This window comes from Protopterus annectens, chromosome 10.part0 (assembly GCF_019279795.1).
Source record: "Protopterus annectens isolate FY-2018-M chromosome 10.part0, PAN1.0, whole genome shotgun sequence".
Classification (NCBI taxonomy): Eukaryota; Metazoa; Chordata; order Ceratodontiformes; family Protopteridae; genus Protopterus; species Protopterus annectens.
Window position 1 is genome coordinate 563,676,663 of NC_056744.1, and position 21,702 is coordinate 563,698,364.

Genomic DNA, 21,702 nt, shown 5'->3' on the forward strand with positions numbered 1-21,702 from the left:
GGATGGGATGACATTAAGGTAAGTGTGCAATAGTGACAGACTTTAGGTTTAGGGTGCGGCTAAGGTAAGTGTGCGATAGTGATGGACCTTGGGGTTAGGGTTTAGGTTAAGGTTAGTGCATAGGTAGTTGTGTATGTAAGGTTTAGTGTAGGATTATCAGGTTTTTGATGTGCTTGTGTTGTGTGAGTGTTTTTGGAACGGGGAATTTTTTTTGTTTTGTTAACTGTTGGGATAGTGCTTTGTCGGGCATGTGAACTTTCGTGTTTTTGCACTTTTGTTTTTGTGGTGTCGGTGATCTTGTTGTCAACCTTTTGAGCTTTCAGAGTTGTCAGGTAGACCCATATAAATATATATATGTATATATTGATATATATATATATATATATATATATATATATATATATATATATATATATATATACATATATAAATATATACACACACTCACACACACACACACACACACACACACACACACACACACACACACACACACACACACACACACACACACACACACATACATCTACATGTATAAATACATTTCCTGTACTGTTGAATGACTATGTTGGATGATATTTTCATGAAAACAGCAGGGTTATGTGTATCTGAAATGGCTTAGTGGTAAATCACCTTGGCTTCATTTTCCAATGTTCTAGGTTTGAGCCTTGCACAGGCTGTTTATTTTGTTATTGGGGATAACAAGGGCCTTTGGATACAGAGTGATTAAGGCACGTTTAAGCATTTGTAAGCAGGTTTGTGCAGGTTTGCACGAAGGTAAGCACTGCTAACTTCCGGTTACAGTTTCTTATACTGGTTTAGCTTCTCAATTGCTTAACCTGTGTAGCCATTGCTTACCCCTGTGCAAACAAGCTTAAACCCGTTTACTGCTGCTTAAAAGTGCTTAATCCCACTTACCCCTGTGCTAATTTCTTTAAAAGAAATTAAAAAGGGTTGATAGGAAAGTAGTGAAAATGGGGCACAAAGAGGGAAAGACAGTAAGGAAAATAGCTAGGGATGTGCAGGATGGGTGTAGGGAAGGTCCATAGCTGCACATTTCTTCTACAGCAACAGTTGTGCATATACACTGATTCAGAGGTAGATTTGGACACTCATTCACTGTGAGAGGGGTAAGGACAACAATAATATGTTGTGAAGCCAGTTAGACCAGATTACATGTGTCCAGTGGACATGTGTGTGAAATGGACAGCTATGTATGGGGTAAGATTTTTTTTTTTTTGGGAACAGATTGCACTTTTTTTTTCCAGGTGATATTGGGTTGTTGGGGAAGGATTGTAGGTATATTTGGGAAGGTAGGTTGGGAAAGATAATATACAAGACAGACAAGACAGTATACAGGGGCAGTATATGCACATGTGGGGGGTAAACAACTTGATGGGGAGGGGTGTTTGGAAATTGGAAGCCCATGATTCCCCTAGTGGAAACAGTGGGACTGAGGTCTCCACCCATAGGCAGTCAGCACTGCACCTTCACAGCCCCGAAGGTGGCTGTGCTGGGGGCTGAGTAGGAGAGCCAGGCCGACACTCTAGTTGCAACACGCAGCCCTCAAGCTGGCATTGCAGATCTCTAAACTTCCTGCGGAACTTGCTACGCATCATTCCCCAGACTTGGCGATGAGTGACAGTGTCCTGTCCACGCCTGCTCCCATGGGGCATGTCACATCCCCTGAGGCAGTTCCACCCGAAGATGGTGCAGACCAGTGGATGAGGAGGTCCCAGGGTAGGCCCCAGATGTGCTGGTGCCTGGTGCCATGGCCAGATGAGGTGCGACAGGTGGGTCCGTTGGGACCGGCCTTCCCAAACGTGCTATGGTGTTTCAATTTTACAACTTACATGGGTTAGTAATAGTCAACACATTCCAGGATTAGGTATAACAGCATGCATAGATATTCCCATTAACCCAAAACACCAGATATGAAGCAGTTGCATAGCAAACAGAACATATGCATATAAGGAACCACAGTGGCCATTACAACAGCATGCAGGTACATTGATGGCAGCATGCCACCAATGTGGAAGTATTTCAACATGGCACATGCATAGAAACAAATTTAAATATTTATCAAACAATACTACATATGTCCCAACAGTAGATTTAATAGAGCACATATCAACTGAGTTGTGTATTTAGTTTCTTGTTGCAGATATGGTGGGGGGTGGGTGTCAATTCACAACTATTATATTCTTGCAGTACTCATTACTTTCCTAGTCAGTGCTGTGATCTCTACCTTTCAAGTATTAGTACACTACTCTATGGCCTTAGTTTGGACAGTGGTATGGATGTAGACAACTATATATATTAACTGAGTTTTACCTGCAGTATACACCTGTTACCTGGTACAACTGTGAGGGTATTGTTTGTTAACACTACCTAATTGTTTCTACACATATTCCCAGATTCCAGGCTGATGTTATGCACATACTTGTCCATCTCTTATTGCACACACTCTGGGCATGTCTTGACCAGATAGCAAATTACAACCAGACAATGATCCAAAAGTTTTATTGTAACAAGTTATTTTCCTCTGAAGTCTCAGCCGTAGCCTTCAAGGAGTAAAGAACCAGAAAAGCACATACATTTTATATAAAACTAACAAGCAATAATTGAATAATTAATTATCCACTTAGGAAGTTAAAAAAGTGTATAACCAATGCAATAAAACAATAGAACAATTAAATTAATTTAATACTATCCATATGTCTTGACCACATGCAGGTGAACCAGGACATATTTTGACTATTGCCCTCTTAAACCTTTGGTGAGTTGTACAATGACAGGTTTGTTTGCATTGATATTTTCCAAATATGTACAGGCCCGACAGTCAGTTATATGACATGAAATGCTGCCTACGTGTCAGAGATTAGCACACTGATATGCCAGGGTGACAGAGTAACATCCGGCAGATATGGTCCAATTAACTGGACATTCTGGACAATTCTGTACACTTGTGGGGTATGATTCTGCATACACCTCTCCCAGGATTTGAACCATGGCTGTGTCTGCTAAAACAAAAAAGTGTCCATCACAGTTGAGTGTACTACATAGATATTGCTGTGTATCTCTTCTCTGATTTCTGTCTATAACTCTCCTGTGGTTTTACAATCTGACCTTGTAATTACAACACTCTTATACAAGATTTCCTAGACTGTTTTATTATGTAGCACAGTGTGGGTGACAGTGATGAGTAATACCTTATTATTCAGAGCAACCGCAACACTAATAATGGCATACAATGCCAGAGTAAACAGTACCAGTACAGGATATCAATCTTTTATTTATAAGCACAGTGTTCGTATCTGACAGATCTGTGGGAGCAATGTTTGTTAGCACTATCTGAATGTTGCCACACATATTACCAGTTTCCACATTAGTATTATGCACATACATCTCACTCTGTTACTGGACACACTCTGGTCACAGCTTCACAACATGGGGGTGGAGCTGGGACATACTTGGCTTATTACTCTCATAACACTTTGGGGAGTTGCTAGAGTGACAGATTTGTTCTTATAGATGTCTGACAATCAGTTGCATTTCTTATTTGCTGCCTAAATGTCTGGGATCATCCCACTGATTTGCCAGGGGGACAGGCAGCAAATTTGAGACAATTAACTGGACATTCTGGACAGTTGTGTGGTGTTATTCTGCATACAGCCTACTGCCACTCCCAGGATTTGAACCATGGCTGTGTGTGCTAAAAACACAAGAGCTTACATCACAGTTGAGTGTGCTATTTGGATTATGCTGTCTAAGTCTCTCTCAGTTATACTATATGACCTCTTGTGATTACAACAGTCATATACAGACATTCCTACACATTTTATTTATGTAGCACAGTGTGGGTAACAGTGCTTAATACAACAGTACTATTAAGGGATTGCAACTCTACATTACCATATGATACCAGAGTAAACACATGCACTCCAGCAGTTAGACTTTTATTGTCAGGCTATTATGCTTTTATTTACAAACAACCTATATGAGACTCTTCCTGCCATATTCTCTGGTGTATGCACTACATGCCTTAAACAATACAAGTTTTATACAGGCGATTAACTTTCTACTACTTTTAAATTTATTTCATTAACAGTACATGCAAGAGTATTACTAACCTGCCTCACGTCGCAACTGCTGGAATCTACAGACATGGGCTTCCTGGTTTGCAGCCTGCCCATCTGCCACTGTGAAAGACATAAGAGGAATTTTAGCCATACCTATCCAGAATATATATAAGCTGGCAATTATTAAACAGGTAGTGGACTGATACTTACACATGGCTGCGACATCCCTGTCCTCCTAGCCTCTTGGATCCACTGATCCAAGAGATCTCTCTTTCTCCACTTCAGGTCAGGATAGTGATGCCTGACCTGCTCACCAGTTCGGGGTATGCCAGTGGCACTGGTGAGGTCACTGGCGAGATGGTCCCAGGCTTCTGCTTTGTATTGGGAACCCTGGTAGTGGCCCTGCAGCAGTCTCTGGTCATGGTCTTTAACAAGGAGTCCTGCCATGACTCTGGACTCCTGGATGCCCCAGCACTGTGCCCAAAAGTGCACACCCTCTCCCATACCAGTCATAGTGCCTACAGGAGGAAGCTGCAACCAGTTATGAGATGTATTCCTGCCTGTTGGGTTTAAATAGGGCCGATTTCCCACACTTTGCTGTGATTAAACAGTTTTGAAAACGCTAAGCTATGGGCAAACCTGCTTACCTGAGGTTGGCATTGCTTAAAGGGATATACCAATGGGCAAACTGATTTAGCTGGCCTACACATTGCTTACACCTACTAAGATGGGCTGTGCAATGCTTAGCCTTTTTTAATTTTTAATTTGCATACTATTTGCTGTTTGGCATTGATTTATTATTCATTACATGTTATATATGTGTTTGGTATCCATGATTCATGTGTACGTACACTGTATGGGGTCCTTGTGTTTATTAGTGGATTTCAGCACATTATTACAATGACACCTCACATCTGGGCTAAATGCAGTACTCCAATTCACATATTTATGTTATGTAATAGGTTATACAGTATAACACTGTATATAGATTCCTTTCACATGTTAAGTTTTATTTTCCTATAGAGAGTATCTGTTTGGTGATACCTCAAACTTATGTAATGACGTGATGGCTTAGTGGTTAACTACTGTGACCATAGTGTACAAGGTACTGGGCTCAAGACATGCAAAGGCTGTTTATTTTGTTTCTGGCCAGAACAGCGGCTGTTGCATACAGAGTGATTAAGTCACTTTTAAGCAATTGTAAGCGGGTTTGCATGAAGGTAAGCAATGCTAACCTCTAGTTAAATATGCTTACAGAGAGTTAGCTTCAATATTGCCTAACTTGGGTGGGCATTGCTTACCCCGGCACAAATGGGCTTAAACCCGATTACTACTGCTTAAATATGCTTACTCGTGCTTAATAATGCTTACTCCTGCTTACCCCACATTAATTTAGACAATAATGTAAAATGGTACTTGGAAAGGTGGTGGATTTGGACACTGTATGGATTTATCATTCATTACACATTGTACCTTCAATTTGTATCCCTGATTCATGTGTACATATACTGTATGGGGCACCTATGTTTATCTGTGGATTTTACAACATTATGACAATGCCACCTCACATCTGCATTTAATGCAGTACTTCAGTTCACAAATATATGTTATTTAGTAGGGTATGCAACAAAAAATATTGGTTATGAAGTGATTTGACATGGAAAATGGAATGTACTGAAGTGAGACTTGAACCAGAAATGACTGCTCGTAAGACAAACGTTCTGCCCACTACACTATTGCAGTACTACTTCATTTGCATATGTTGATATTTATCCTCTTATGCCATTTAAGCTGCAATAAATGTAGCTAAGCAATGGGCAAACCTCACGCACCTACTGTTTGATAAAAATAAATTAGCTTGTTTATATTTTATATTTTAACTATTGCTCTTGTAAACTTGGGGGGATGTTGCTGGTGGTATGCAAACACCTATGAGCAGTCTCACTCATTCTTATTGCTAACCTGCTGTTCTTGCTTGCAGGGGCATGTATATTCTGAGAGCCTTGCTCTCAGACACACACCCTGCACTCGTACACGCTCCATGTCTGTTTAGAAGCTCAGGCAGTGCACCTTCATTAATATGCCTGACATGCTGCCATGCTGCTCCTTAGCGGCCTCTTCCATGCAGGACTAAGCTAGTCTTGCACAGAAGAATAGTGAATCTGGAGGCATATCTCTTCTATGCAGATTCTTAGACACCCACAACACAAACTCATTGAGACAAAATCACAATAAATAGGATCAATTATCAGCTGACTTCCTATTGGAAGGCCTCTTTTATAAAAATACATGAAGAACTTCCCCTTAGCAAAATCCCCATTATTCTGGGAGATGCTAACTAACCTTCAATAAACTGGGACACCTATACATTGAATATAGGATTTGCTCAAAATATACTAGATTTAATAAACAAAAACTCCCTAGAGTAGATAGACAAATAGCCCACTTGAGGTAAAAATATCCTAGACCTGTTTCTTACAAATGAAACACCTCTATGTACCATCCCCTGGTATCTTGCTCCCTGCTTAAGTCTGATCATAAACTGGCAACCTTTCCCTTAAAATTTTTTAAACAGTGAATGCCAATGTCATAAAATTCAGGGATTTCAAATGTATTAATCTTCTCCATGTCTATGATGAAGTCTCAAAATGTATATATAACAGTATCACTCAAGTTGTTGATACAGGAAGTAGTTACATAACAAAATTCTTTACTGATGTAGACAAACGTATAAACCTGGCAGTTGAACCAGATCTTAATATATGGGAAATTTAAGTGAAAAACCATCCTGGTGGTTCACAAACATAAACTACTGTATATAACAAAAGAAAAAAAAAATTCTTAATTTCTATAGCAGAACAAATGACCCAAGGTTAAAAATAAGGAATTATCAAAGAATTTAATAAAAATACCACTAGGAAAACCAAGGCAGTCCATGAACTTAGGCTAGCATCAGAAGGTAAGAATAATTAAAATCCTTCTTTAGCTACATCAGGAAAGTAAGGGCTAGCAGTCAATACTGCCCAGGAAGTATTCCAATGATATTACCTACTCAGGTCCAGTGGAAATGACCAACATACTGGCAAATAAATTCAGTGCAAACTTCACCCAGAGGCATATCTCCAAAGCACACTTATTTTTGAAGATCTCAGATCACTCATCAGAACTAACGGACATGTACTGAAGACACTCGTCCATTCAAAAAATACATTGTAGATGAAGCCTGGTAACATACCTGGTTGCTTAACAAATAGGTTAACTCAGGCTGTTGACAGTGGGCACGCTATACAAACAGGGTACCATGACCTGGCCAAGAATTTGATAGCACTCAGGCTGCAATCTCCTATAGATTCCCGAGGCATGATATATGCTTTCCCTGCATGCCATTATGGATGCAGCAGTGCAGGAAGTCTTATATTTCCATAAATCATACAATCCCACTAATACATAAGGCATATAGCTAAACCTCCATTGCCAACATTCGGTGGAGAAATATTTTTGCTATGCAACACTTTGCCTACATTTGGAATAGACTTTCTCTGAATATTACATATTCAATTTGTTATGTAGTATTGGAAGGGAAAGTAAGAGTGAAAGGGTAAACAATGTTTCTGATATCCAATAAGCTTTCTTACAGAGTCACATTAAGCTGCATTCTAGAAGGAAAAGTAAACTGTCCAGTATATATATATAGATATATATATATATATATATATATATATATATATATATATATATATATATATGTGTATATATATATATATATATATATATATATATATATATATATATATATATATATATATATATATATATATATATATATATATAGATCCCTATCATATGATCAAAACCTTAGAAACCTCATTTGACTGAAACTCATTTGACTGAGACCATAAGACTGAATTTTCAAAAGACTGAAAAGTCACTTGGCTAAAACCCATAAGACTGAAACCCATAATACTGAATTTCAACATACTAAATTGTAAACTGGGCCATATAAAACCAGACTAAGCGCCCCCCCCCCTAACTATATATACTAACTCCAGGATTGCACTACATTGGGGAAAAGGGCATATACCTCTTACTTAATTATAGTAGTCTACATGCTGTCACTACTATGCCCTTTTCCCCCACTGTAGTAAGATCCTGGAGTTATTATATATAGTTGGGGGTGTGGGGGGTGCAGCCCCCCACCTAGTCTGGTTTTATATGGTCCAGTTTAAAATTTAATATGTTGAAATTAAGTATTATGGGTTTCAGTCAAGTGACTTTTCAGTCTTATGGTCTCATTCAAATGAGTTTCAGTCAAATGAGGTTTCTATCATATGACAGGGATCCATATATATATATATATATATATATATATCTATATATATATATATATATATATATATATATATATATATATATATATATATATATATATATACACACACACATACTGATAGATAGATAGATAGATAGATAGATAGATAGATAGATAGATAGATAGATAGCTATGGATATATAGATACATATACCATTTCACAGTATATCAAAGATGATAACTTAACATTCGCCATTATTGAATCCCCAAATGATGTGGATATTCTACGAAAGGGGCTTACCGAAACAGATGCTTGGTGCCAGAGCCATGGCTTCAAGCTCAATGCCAAGAAATGTATAGTTATCCCCTTTGAGAAAAAAACATGTTCCCATAAATTACCACTTAGGTGGCAGTACACTAAACAGTGAAATTATGATAAGAGACTTAGGGACACAGGTGGACAGTGGTCTCACCTTCGATAACCACATTGCCACAACTGTCAGAAAATCCTTCTATGTGGCACACCTCATCACTAAGGGCTTTTCATCCAGAAAAAAGGAGGCCATTGTCCCACTGTACTCATCCCTCGTTAGACCCATTATAGAATACAACACCCCTTTTGGTATGTACCTCTTAAGACATCTGTAACAACTGGAAAGGCCGCAGAAATACCTCACTGAAAGAATCACAGGCCTAAAGCAGATGCCCTATGCTGACCATCTAAAAAAACTCCACCTGTTGCATATTGTCTACTCAGTGGCGATCTCTGCTTAACATACAAGGCCATGTCAAACCCAGAGCTGTTGAACTTGCTACACTTAAAGAAATCCAAATCCCTCAGCAACACATGCTCCAGGAATCTAAACCTTGTCATCACAATGACCAAAACATGCTGGAGAGATAGGTTCCTGACCCAGAGACTCCCTAGACTCTGGAATAGACTGCCCATACATGTCAAGCAGAGTGCCTCTTTGGCGGAACCTTGATGATTGGATGGGAGATACAAAATTCACCCCGGGGATCACGTCAGTCACCCTGCTAGACAGGGGTCCAGGGAAGTAAATACTGTGGGAAGAAATAGCCAGGGAATTGTTATGGCAAGGCTTGTATATGCCCCAGGGCCAATAGCTTAGTACCAAACTATGAACCTATGAACTTCATTAACCTGAAATGTAGACAGGACATTTTACAATTAAAATATCATTTATCTATTAGAGAAATTAGAGGTGATAAAGCTAATAGGTTTATATAATGCTTAATGTGTGTTACTTAGAAGCATTAATCTAATTAGAGCTAATCTCACACCTTAAGACATATTTCTTCTTCCACTTGTTTTCCAGCAGCTATCCAGTCAAGAGTATAATTAGAGTTTTGTCTTACAAACCACAGTAATAAGTATAGAATTTATACAGTCAAATGGGAAAGTAATTTTGCAGATTCTCAGATTATATAAATCAGTTTAATTAATGAGTGAGACTTTTTTACTTTATTTTATCACAATATTCTAGGTACATATATCATAGATCATAATTTATGTTTTTTTTGTTTTGATGTAACCTAATTCTACATTTGAACAGTTCCATTTCTTGAACTTTTATCAGTTGATTAACACAAAAGGAAATAATTATTTAAAATATAGCAGCCAAAGTTGTTATATTATTCATGAAAACCAGCACAAATATTATCAATATAAGGGAACAAAATCAAATATACATTGCTTTTCTTTTAATTGTAGTGTAACCATAATAAAAGCACAAAACTATAGTTAGCATGCATGTGCTTCAGGGTTTGCATGTTATTGGCTTAACATACTTTCATTTGATTTACTTAATGTGCACAACAGGTTACAGCTGTGTTACTACTTGCAGGCTCATGTATCTGACAGTTAATATGTAGGCATATCAAATGTTTAAATAAACCCAAATATCAGTACAAACAACTCCAACGGTATAGAAAGATAGGCTTATTTACTCCACAGTGACTAGATAAATGAAATATTTTCAGCTTGCACACGTCAGCAATGTGGATTGGAGGGAATGATGTGGACTATACATTCCACTTATTTTACAGATGTACTGTATTCACCTAGATGAAGTCACTAACATATGACAGGAATTCTAAACAAAAAAAAAATAATTGTATAAAACTGACATAACAGAATTAGTCAGTACCTCCCAACTGTCAAGATTTTCACAGAATATTCAAATTTTTGACTCATAATTTCTGTCTGATTTTCATAAAATTTGTAGTTTCTGGCAAATCAGTGAGACAGGGAGTAGGGGAAGGCAGGGGTGAGCTGTAGCTGTCTGCATGGGGTCTTTGGGACATTCTACATATTTTTTATAAATTACTGTACAGGTATATTAATAACACAGCTGTTTTCAACGAAACAGCATTTGCAGTTATTTTGTGATAGTTTGACTTAATTGTATGCATCCACACTGACCTCATATACACAAGGTATTTTGTACTTAGGACTCAGAGGTGGCGATAACAGTATTTACAAACAATATAGCAATAACCCATGCCTGGGTGTGGATAATGCTGGATTTACCCACGGTTGGCGTGGTTTGGTCCCGAGGGCGAAGCCCGAGGGACCAAACAAAGCCAACCGTGGGTAAATACAGCATTACCCACATCCAGAAGTGGGTTATTGCTATTATACCATGACATTATTTAAGAAAAGAAACTATTACTTTTCTTAAATAATGGCATAGTATAATGCCTGTTTACTGCCCTTCTGCAGATGTCTGGCATCCGCGGCAGTTCTGATGTACTGCACGCCTGCAGTACATCAGAGCTGTGGGCAAAGTTAACGGAGAAAGCAAGATCTCCGTTGCTTTTTATTTTTGCTATGTTAAATGGGTTTAACATAGCGAGACAGTTTAAAATAAGCAACGGAGATGTCCGTTGCTTATTTTAAACTGTCTCATGTTAAACCCATTTAACATAGCGAAACAGTAAAAAGCAACGGAGATCTTGCTTTCTCCGTTGCTTTTTTTTTAAAACCTGTCTCCCTATGTTAAATGGGTTTAGCATAGTGAGACAGCTTTAAAATGAGCAACGGAGATCTCCGTTGCTTATTTTAAAGCTGTCTCGCTATGTTAAACCCATTTAACATAGCGAGGCAGTGTTTTAAAAGTTATACTAATGGAAAAAAGTCCGAGCGACCGGACCTTTTTCCATTAGTATAACTCGATTTACAATGTGCACGCTGGCCAATCAGCATGCACGTTTTGGGGGGGATCATGGTATAATACACATTTACAAACCTCATAATGAAACAAGTATCTGTATAGGACTGTGTATCGGTAATATTTAGTCATAATGAATGATAGGTATATATGTCGAGTCTATGTTCAGTCATCAGATTAATATTACATTGAATGGCTGATCATCAAAAGTTACACATCAAACTATACTTTTACTGAACAGGCAAGTCTTCAAAAAGAAATTGATGGAATGGCCATAGCTGGCCAATATAAATGAACCGCGGCCTACTACTTACCGGTAAAGTAGCTATAACAGAACCTGCCCTTTCCCCAACTTAGTGCAACTTCTAAGATGGTATATATAATTTGGCGGATGGGGGTGGGGGTGCAGGAAGTGCTGAGTAAAACATTTCTCCCTCCAGTTTGTGTTACTTATTTGTTGATGGAGATTTAAGTCTTAACCTGAATTTAAAAAATGTTCATTTGTTGTCAGGTTGGAAATTGTTATGTATTTAAGGCATAGGATACAATTTGACAGGTAAGGTGCCAGTAGACAGAAGGGAATTAATTTCCAGAAGGAATAATAGGTTAGTAGGTGGATTCAGGGAAGAGCAATTCAAGGTGACAAGGATTAAGAAGGGATTTGATAAGAAAAATCTTAGTGAGGAATATAGTATGGTGAATGTGCATTGATTAAATAGTCGATGATGGTCGGTGATGCTCATGGCCAAAGGACATGTCACAGAAAATGTAAACAGCTGGCAGACTAATGAGGATTTTTGTGGAGTCTGAATAAAAATCAGATATTTGTTATCATATGAATAAATCTGTAGTTAATATAATTGAAGAATTTATGATGTATTATGCAAATGTCTGTAAAATATCTATTACCCTGTGTGCAGATATGGGAAAATTACTGTATTATGAATATTCTACTCCATATACAGATTTTACATTTTTTGGCTCAGGATAAGCATAAATGGAGATTATGCTGACCCTCTCTGCTTCCACTATGAGTTACTGAATTGCATTTGAACAAGGTTGCAAATGAACAAGAACTACAAAAAGAATAACAGTAAATTAAGTTTCTTTGTTTTTGTATGAGACAAGTCCCCTGCCCTCTTACATCACATCTTCTGATATTATATATATCCATCCCATAGTCATGCAAACGTGCACCTCCCAACTTCTTTGATCAAGAATTATAGAGTATGTTATTGATGGAATGGTCTTACTGACAACAGAATGGAATTAATTTTAATGGTGTACTGCTGCTTCACATAACAGTAGCAGAGCATTCTAGCAAATTAATGACTAAAGCACTGCTATTCCCCAATGACCAATACGTCTGGATATTGAATCTATCTTACTTCATAGATCACCATGGATGCTACAGAACTGTTTACATGCAAATGTTGAAATAAGATGGAATAGCAGACATAGTATGAGGCCCGATCAACCTGAGTAAGTAGCAGACATAGTATGAAGCCCAAGCAGCCTAGGTATGTAGCAGACATAGTTAAGGGGCTCAAGCAGCCTAGGTAAGCAGCAGACACAGTATAAGACCCAAGCAACCGAGGTAAGTAGCAGACATAGTATGAAGCCCAAGTAGCCTAAGTAAGCAACAGAAATAGTATGAGGCCCAAGCAGCCTAGGTAAGTAGCAGACACAGTATGAGACCCAAGCAGCCTAAGTAGGTAGCAGACATAGAATGAGGCCCAAGCAGCCTAGGTAAGTAGCAGACACAGTTTGAGACCCAAGCAGCCTAAGTAAGTAGCAGACATAGTATGAGGCCCAAGCAGCCTAGGTAAGTAGCAGACATAGTATGAGGCCCAAGTAGCCTAGGTAAGTAGCAGACACAGTATGAGACCCAAGCAGCCTAAGTAAGTAGCAGACATAGTATGAGGCCCAAGCAGCCTAGGTAAGTAGCAGACGTAGTATTAAGCCCAAGCAGCCTAGGTAAGTAGCAGACACAGTATGAGACCCAAGCAGCCTAAGTAATAGCAGACATAGTATGAGGCCCAAGCAGCCTAGGTAAGTAGCAGACACAATATGAGACCCAAGCAGTCTAAGTAAGTAGCAGACATAGTATGAGGACCAAGCAGCCTAGGTAAGTAGCAGACATAGTATGAGGCCCAAACAACCTAGGTAAGTAGCAAACATAGTATGAGGCCCAAGCAGCCTAGGTGACATGCTCTTTTAGTCAACATTATTGTTCGTGTCAGATGGTAAGTACATGTTGTCTTACATTTAAAAATATAAATTGTATTTGTCATGAGATATGTAGAATGTATAACTACGTTCTTTTAATTATTTAAATTATTTAGGGTAATTGCTCACTGCTCCCTCTGAGATGACATATGTTACCTTGGATTTAAAAACATAAATAATTTGCATGTCATTAGATTTATAGACCTTTTTTCAGTTTTATTAAATTGTTAATTTTTATCACAATGGCAATGATTTACTATGAAAAACAATAATTGGAGTGTCCAACTTGGCTGAAATGAATCCTATTAAAGGTTGTCAGGGTGGGTGGAAGGAAGGAATTTCCTCCATGAAGCCATACAAACACGCTAGACTGAATGGAAAATCATGAGATTTTGTTAAGTGGGGTTGGTTGGGAAAAATATAAAAGCAGCTCTACCTTTGATTTTTTTTGCACTGTCTTAACACTGCTTAGATTTATGATATGCCTATATAAAAATCAGATAATGGTGTTCTCCAAAGGTGTATGTAACAGAAGAGATACGGGATTTATTTATATATTTGACTGCTAAATATGGCTTTTGAAACATTAGCCAACTCCTATTCAGAACCGGATAAAGAAGTTAATACAAACAAATATCTTTTAAAAGGAAAGAGAGGGGAGTTGACAATTGGTGGGGACTATTCAAATTAATAAGTAAATTAAAGAGAGAATGAATGCAATGTAATGAAGAATATGAGTCATCCATTTTTATAGGAAAGCCTTTTGACTCAGTTGTATGGAAGTTTCTTTTCAGATGTGAAAGAAAAGGGTTCTTGTCAAAATTTAATTGGATTAATGCAATTGTTAGAAAATTAAAATTAAACCCCGGGATTCATGAACCTTGCGCCAGGCGCCAGCATAGCGTCGGCGTTATAAAGCCAAATATGGCCACCGAGTGATTCAGGTATGAAGCAATCCCACGTGCACTACCGGCGTGTGCCGGACCTGCGCCGCCCCCAGCGGAGGTATGCTAATCACACTGTGTGCGGTATTGCACCATGCAAATGAAGGCAAATAGCGATTCACGAAGTGGGGCATGCGTAGCGTAAGGGCACGGCAATGTAAACCGAAAAAAACGGTTTACATTTACCCAAACATGACCAAGGAGTAACGGAAGGCTGTCAACGTCAGGTATCATACAGGTGCAATATGCCAAAGGCGAAAGGCACTGAGAATGTCCAAAGAAAACATGCACAAACTGCAAATAATGACAAAAATGTCATGTACGTAGAAACCACAGCAGAACCCCCGGATATGTGTACAGAAGGTGCAAAGCAATGAAATAATATGAAAATGTCCTAAAAGAGCTGTATAATACACATCAGCTGTACAGCCACCACACACCATAGTATGTATGGAAAGCCCAACTCCAGCGCAAGGGTTGTCAAGGAGTGGTGGGAGTGTCCGGTGCCGTAACCATGTATTAGCAGTCAATGCCATGCAAATGAGGCAGATAATAGTGAATCGCAAAGCTGGCGCCGGTGTAAGGATGGAGCAAGCGAGCCGGTACTACACCGAGGAGTGGCCTACACAAGATACATGTCAATCGCAGAGGGGTGTGCCACTGTAGGAGGAAGCATATTGGAGGCCAGCAAACCTGGGCTGTACAATGCACATCACAGCAGCAGGACAGGCGTGTGAGGAAATAGATGCGCTGAGAGTACATAATGCGCGCACAGATGCATGTGCACGAGGATGACTATGTTCCCCAACACAGTCATGTGACGGCCTCCCCGTCAACAACCACGGATATAGGAAGGTAATGCGGAGAATATGAGGAAATGCAGAAGCAGTGTAATTGGAGCCGTAATGAGCAATCAACACCAATCAATCCAGGAAGGGCAAACGGCGGCAGCCGATTTAACTCTGTATGCAGACTCCTGCATAACAGGAAAGGGGAGGCATATGAATGCAAAGATAGTAGGGGATGTAGTAGAAATGCAAAGAACAAAGAACCGAAATAGCACAGCCAAGAACAGAGGTAGCATAACTGCGGCTGCAGATAAAATGCATCATATGCCATGTGCCTGCAGGATGCAGTAATGTAAGATGCAAAGCTAAGCCAATGCAGGCAACTGTAATGTAACACTAAAGGCAATGCCGTTGCAGTTGCAACCGTAAAACACCAAAAATAATCCATGGATACGGCTGCACAGACACACCCAATGACATCACCGGGTATACAGCACAACAATATAAAGTGTGAATGCACAAAACACACAGCGCGATTTCCCAAACGCCGCACCGTAGGGTGTAAACACACGGGGAACTTTTAATATGCATATGGTGGGTGCCGCCGTGGCCGTGATGCATAGGTATGTGGCAGAGACAGACGGAGTTGCGGAGGACGGTGCCAACAACTACCGTAGGCCTCACAGGAGAAGGAGAGTGTTCAGACCAAGGGTGACCTACCAGGGGCTGCAAGACCTGGAGATAGTAGAGCGCTACAGGGTGGACAGGGACACGTTACAGCAAATAGTGGAGCTGTGCCGGCCACGCCTGAGAACAAGAGACAACAGAGCGGAGCCCATCCCAGTGGACACAAAGGTATGTGTGAGCTTGCGAATACTGGCTACAGGTACCTTTCAAAGGCCAACCGGGGATATAATGGGTATCTCACAGGCATCAGCATCTAGGGTACTACACCAGTTCCTGGATGCCATGTTACGACATGCCCATGAGTATATAAACTTCCCCAGATCTCAGGAGGAGTTGGCTAGCATTATCGCGCTTCTACCGTGTGGCACAATACCGGAGGTACTGGGTGCGATCGACTGTGCGCACATAGAAATCAAGTCACCGCCGGGAGCAGGGTAGACGCTACATAAACCGCAAGGGATAGCCCTCCATCAATTGCCAGGTCGTGTGCAATGCGCAGGGCATTATCATGGATGTGTGTGCTGGCAGCCCTGGAAGCTTCCACGACTCCCATATCTGGCATGCCTCACAGCTGTATCAGGTATTAGCCAGGGGACATCACACAAGGTCACCTTGTGGGGATGCTGGCTATGCACTGGAGCCGTGGCTGATGACACCCATCAGAAATGCACACACACACATGCAAGAATGCCATAATGATGCTGCGCACAAACCAGAATAATCATAGAGCGTGTGTTTGGGATGTTGAAATCACGGTTCCGGTGCTTGGATACATCCGGTGGAGCCTTGCAGTACTCTCCAGGCACATGTGCCCACATATTCATAGTATGATGTATGCTACACAATATGATTCTGCGGAAACAGCTGCTGCAGGGACATAATGGTGTAGGGCCACCAAGCCCACCACAACTGCCAAGGCAAGCACAGGCACAGGGCGTTCAGCGCCATGAACACGCTGTGCCAGCCCCAGTAGGTAGACGGAGGCGTACCCAATATGCCTACGCCCTGGCAAAGAGGGAACGCATAGCACATACTTTGACAGTGTAGGCCCCATGGACTGACACCTCCTTACCTGCACACACAGTGAAATGGACGCCACACAAACATGTCGCCCGTAATGTGTACCGTATGGCGGACCTATGTGTGACTCCAACAAAGGCACCGCCCAAACACTGGACACCCAATAGCGAGCAGAGCATGGAGCGCCAGCACCGGAGCGCACGCCGGTTCTACAGCACACGGCGTAGCCGTATGCTGCCACTATCGCCGCAAGTCGACCACATATGTACTTATGTGCATACACAGATACGGAAATAGATATCAGTACACATGTAGAAATATATGTGCGCATACACAGATATAAAGTACAACAGGTTAATATGGAACCCAGGGATGCAAGTTCACAGATAAGTAAGACGCGAAACCTCCACATAGTAAACATAGTGACCGACAACCCGATCATCCGGGAGGGTGGGCAGAGCAGGTAACGCCAGCCATGGAAATGTCAACCTGCATCAATACATATCCGCGTGTCGGGATGATCACCAGTCCACGGTACAGTAACGGGATATGTGCGTGTCATATCCATAGGATATGAGTGCGGAGATACACGCTGCCGCCGGCGATGCGGCCAACGTAGGTATTGTGTGCAACCGTCGGTGCGAAAGCGGCAAGCATACCAGTGAAGTGTACGTCATTATGAGGATTACCTCATTTGGGGTCTAAAACAGTTCATGTTCCTCGCAGTTCCTCAAAGTTCCACATTGAAAATGTCTGTCAAACATCCATTGTTAGGAATGTATTTAAATGACATCCTGGTAAATAGAAATTAATCATAGTAATTCATTAAAGGTTCTTCATTGTAAGTAAATCAGCATATTTTAACCATCCTATGACCTACTTAGCTGAAGTTGTTACTATGCCATTAGTATGTGTTCCACATTATGCCCATTTGTTCCACATTACTAATGTGTGTATTCCTCAGTTTGGAAATAGAAGTTTGAGAGCCATGGCGGCAATATGTGTATGTGTGAGGTGAGGTTGTCGTGTGTTCCGCTGTGTGTGTGTAATGTGTGTGCCACTGTACAATGTGTATGTAGGTGACATGTCACAGGCGGAGTGTAATAACATGCGTAGGCATACAGTACAGGAACCATAGGCGTATGTACAGCAGTACCCACAAAGTAGTACTGACATCTCCTCAGTGGCTATCGCGGCGGCGTAAAAAGCGATGCAAAGCGGAAATGTCCCAGAATGTACCACAGGGCCATAGCCAACAGGAGATGCAAAGGGCGCATGTACAAACCATGGCCGTAGGTATGGCGGCCATAAGGTAGACTCAACACGATACGTCGGCAACGTTACACAGCATCAGGCATGTACGGCGTAAATACGAATGTGCTATCCCGGCACCGATCGTGAACACTTACGGTCCCGTAAATACCGCTGTGTGTTCCACGACCATTAAGTAAGCAAGCGGCACACGAATAGGAGGCTACCGGTAGAATACAGGCCGTCCCAAGTATAGGACCACAATCACCGTAACTATCAGTGACAATATGCCAATGGATATTAGGCACGGATGAACATCCGCAGATATATAACTGATGTGAAGGAGGAATACGTGCAGGAAGCACACATGCAGGCGATACCGACACCACACGACATCAACAAAACAAACATGCCCAGAACAACAGACAGGTAACCTGCAGCTCCCCTAGCAGGGATGGAGCACACACACAAGCATATCTTGTATGTATAAATGCAAGACCCACACCCCGTACCCGTCACCCACATCCGCAGATATACCCCATTGCACATATCAAAGGGATAACAGCTAAAACTGTAGCAAATACATACAGGCAGTCAATGACAGCGGCATACCCACAACAAGCCGCGTGGGAAACACTAGCAGCAGCTGATGCATCCTTGCATCCGTTGTGTACAGGAATATAACAGCTATGTTACACATCTGAATGCACAATGCCATCGACAGATGCCGCCAGGACACGGACACCCACATGTCAAACAGAATACCATACCCAACACACACAATCCACGGCTAACACCACAGTGTAATGTACCTGACACCACACATAGCGTATGCAGTCACACAAACATTATAAAATACATACCATCCCCACGAAGGTAGTGCAAATAACTAACGGCCACACGAGGAATGAACCATGGCCTAGTTTCCCGGGAACATACGAATGGAGGAGGATCACCAGTGATATGCGCATAAGTACACACCGAGGAACAGCTATTGGCGTGATGAACCCACATGCCTCTGGTGACGATGAATAAAATGAAGACTCCCTGGATATTCAAACCGTATGTTCACAACGAACACAAAGTATCGAGAAAATAGTGAGAGGAAGATATTGGCGAATACAGAAGCGAAGGCGAGGAAAGGTATGTCGAACCCACGAGATGTACTGATGTGTAACGCATGATCACGTGTGACGAATCTGCCCTGTATGTGAACGATGTGTGTAAGTAAAGATACCTGTCCATTAGGCAGAGAGTGGTGAAAGGTGGTCATGTAATGCTAAGCCGCGGAGCATAGCAATGACTGCGGACAACGTGTGCACAGCAGTGGGACAACATGTACACAGACGTGATAACCCAAGGTCCGCCATAGGGATTCCAAACACAGAACTATGCCACCACCCACGCCCATGCTGTCAGTGGATATCGAACAATGAAGCCCCACAGCAGGGGATAGGCCATGTATGTATAGTGTCACAGCACACATGTGCATGGGCATATACCGTCGATGTCATACAGAATGTGCGCACGACATGCACGTATCCCACGCAGTAGGGGTGACTATGTCAATTATGTGTAATGCAAAGCTGTCATGATGGATATGTTCAGAAATCATAGACAGTATCACAGGCATAGCATGCATGATGGAGGGATGGCCTAATGTTATGTACATAAACAAGATATGTATGGCCTGCACATATGGGACAATGTAGTAGCAGAATAGGTACCCGAAATGGAGGGAACAGCAAGTAACCATGTCCAAACGTTCCGTAGCAGGTGCAATGTGTGCCACAATGATGTCCGGCAGGGCCGTGTGTAAACACATGTGCAATGTACACAGTTGTGTCACCCCCCCCATGGTAGTGTCCACTGAACGGCAGAAGTGGATGTCAACTGTATGTCTATACAGTACTTCCACTGTGGTGGTACCATGGGTCTGTGTCACCCTACCAGCAAGCGAGCTATCACATGACTAGTGACACAGTGTGCCCCTGTGGGATGTGCACAGGACCTATGTCCCACAGCCCGGTGTGTGTCCAGTCAGTGGATGTCACACAGACGCCCGGGCTGAGCAATGTGGCATGTGTGCACACATGCAGGACTGCTCCTCCCACCCTTCCCACTGCAAACGCCATGTAGGGGTACTACATGCATCTGTACTGCGGAGAACATGGCCCATGGCAGAGTAGATTACACCCCTGTGTTAGTGGTATGCAGGTGAGTACAGATGTGTTACATGACTGTCATTTGCATATGTAAACTGTCTGAGCCGGGTATAGATCACAGCATGACTATACTGAGACATGTAACGTTGTATCCATTGTGTAAGGTACACCACACATGTGTTATTGTAATACTGCCCGCGTGTACATGTGTGTATGGCACAGGTACAAGGGCACCCAAGGTATCAGCTAGACATACGGTCCAGAAATACGTGGTCCTGTACAGGTGTACCCACGCCATGGTGGAATATGGCAACCACAGCACCATGTGGGGCATGTGTGTGTACATCAACCATGTACAACGTGATATGCATGTATAGGGACAGTATCCATGTGATACACACTGCATGACTGTCACTATGCAAAGGTGATGTGTATGCACTATGTGTGATGTAACTGATGCAATGATATCTACATGATATATCTGCCACACTGACACCTGTATGGTTGTTAGCAATATGAGTAGGATGAGCTAGAATGCTGCCAGGTATGTAGATGTGGTATATGTAGGCATGGACAATACTGTGTGACAGCAGGTGGTGTCGTATGCAAATACTGAGCATGAGGGGCCACATGTCTGAGGACTGTGCAATGTCACCGTCCCTGACTTGTTGTAGTTAGCATGATATGCCTGCACCACTGTGTGACCTGTACAGGAGGCACATGGTAACATCCGAGACATAGGGTACGATGTGATGCTGGATGTGTACATTGGCAATAGCATAAAGTGGAATGGCTGAAGGGCAAAGAGCGGATCATGTCTGATGTGATACCCTCTGTACCACCCCAACCACCCATGCAATAGTATGACAGGTGGCCAGCATGGGATGTGGTGTGCTGTGGCACAGAAGCCCAACAAAGGTGCCAGTAAAGGCATGCAGGTAGTCAATGAGTGTGTGAAGCATGTATGTCAAGATGTGGCCCAGTGCCATACTGAATGGCCCAGGGGCAAAAAGGGTGGGACCAAAATGGGGGC